Genomic DNA, 2,352 nt, shown 5'->3' with positions numbered 1-2,352 from the left:
CTTGATAATATCTGAGTTTTTTTATATGTATTGCTCTGATTTTTTTTTAAAATGTATTGTTCTGAGTTTAGTTATGGATGTATGTAAACTAAAAATTATTGTAGAATTTAATAATTTTGTATTCATGTTCTATACCATTTCAATTTTGCTATTATATTAATCTATAAACTAATTATTAATAGTTTGTAAAAGAAAAATTTTGAATTTCTTTAAACGGGCCAATATTTTTGCTAACCCAGTAAGTTTAAACAGACTAACCCACCCAAACAATCCGTAAAACCGGTTTAACCGAAACCGATAAAAACCGAAATCTTAATGGTCGGAATTGGACCAGGCAAATGGAACCGCGGTTTGTGTTGGATCTAATATTTGGGCCCGAATCCAACCCAAATCGACCGTTGTCTAGCCCTAACAAGAATTCAAACCAGCCAGTGGAAAGCAGACCATAATAATTTAAAGCTTCAAAATCATTCTTTGTGATTTCCACCACATGTGCAGCACTTGATTACCTAGATGCTTTCATAGAAAATAACATGTGAATGTGAATGAATGCATATTTCTTATAGTACATCACAAGCTGTCACGAGAAATAGAAATTTCACAAGAGTAAAAAATAAAGACACTTAAAGGTGTTTTATGTTAAGAGATGTTGTTTCATCTTGATGCTAGATGATTCCCATTTAAAGGTAGTGCATTATCACACCACAAACTATTAGTAAAATCTCCATAATAATTTATTTTTTATTCTTTCATAATATTTGCAATATTGATATTTTTCAGAATTTAAATAGTATGTCAATAGCCTTTTCAAGATATTAGTTTAAAATCTAATATTTAGGAAATATAATTTTTTTTAAAGTGATTAATATTTCAATATATATATATATATATATATATATATATATATATATATATATATATATATATATATATATATATATATATATATATATATTATATAAAATCTAAAAATTGAAATAGTTTAGATATGCAGAAGACACTCCCTCTCCAAAAAAAAAATTGATTTTGGAAATGACTCTCTGAAAATAATATTTTTTTATTTTTTCGAAAGTGCACTTCCGAAATTAACTTTTAAAAAAAAGTGTTACGGAGATGTTTTTCTGAAATATAGGGACATTTCGGTATTTTCGTTGCGGATGTCTAAAAAGGTTTTGGGTGATAAAGAATTCGTCTTTAGCTAATGACATTAGTGACAGTCTTGTAATACAGGTTAAGATACTATTATGTATCTATACTTTAGCTAATGACATTAGTGTTAATAAAATTACTTTTTTTATTTAAAAATAATTTTTTTTTAGAGTGTGAACACAATCCAAAACAGATAAAAATAATTTTAAAGTAAGATTTCATGAAGAAAAGCTGTGAACGTTTGTGGTGATGGTTGTATATAAAGGAATAAATTCATGACCTACAAGTGAGAGGGATGGTTTTATTTGGTAATTTGAAAGAGAGAAGTATGCCCAACATTATAGGACATCACATGCGGGGGCTTCCAAGTCAAAATTATTTAATGTATGTTCATTGTTTGGCATTGGAGTGGAAGAATCTTGCTATTTTCGTGTAAACTGAATTCATGTAGCAGCAAGTGATAGGTATGGTTTTATTTGGTAATTTGATAGAGAAAGCTATGTTGAAAATGAATTCTCAATGTGTAATGACCCATTACTAAAGAGAATGAAAATGGAATCTTTTATGTAGGTCTCTATTTTCCGTTTCCTTCCAGCTTTGCATATTGCTGTGTGATTGAGCTAATGGCATTAGTGACAGACTTATAAATACAAAATATTGATGGTTTATAAGCAATATGATCATAGTTTAACATTGATTGCAAATACTATAATTTTAATATTTTCATGATAGTTTAATATGTTCAATAGGATGCTAGTCTCAACCGATCAATATTGAAAAAGAAAAATGAATGAGGAAGGGATATATATATATATATATATATATATATATATATATATATATATATATATATATATTTATCATTTTGATTTCCAAGTCGTATTTTTAATAAGTTAAGATTGAAATTAGGATTTTTTTTAAAATCATATGTTAATCTTCCGTTAATAAAATAATTTCATTTATTTTAATCAATTTATTTTAGTCAATCCGTGTTTGTCTATCATTGTGATAGTGAAAGGACATTGACCATTGACCCGTTAAACAAAGACTTGGACTCATAAGCTTTGCAAGTTGATGAATGTTCCAAATCTATCATTGTGTTACATACACAGTCAAAGGACATTTTGCTTTATAAAGGACATTTTGCTTGCGACATTACAACAAACCTGCTTTTATTGTATCATCACTTTTTCTTTAAAACCA

The sequence above is a fragment of the Vicia villosa genome, linkage group LG4 (genome assembly GCF_029867415.1).
Source record: "Vicia villosa cultivar HV-30 ecotype Madison, WI linkage group LG4, Vvil1.0, whole genome shotgun sequence".
NCBI lineage: Eukaryota > Viridiplantae > Streptophyta > Magnoliopsida > Fabales > Fabaceae > Vicia > Vicia villosa.
Note: the sequence above shows the minus strand (reverse complement) of the source record.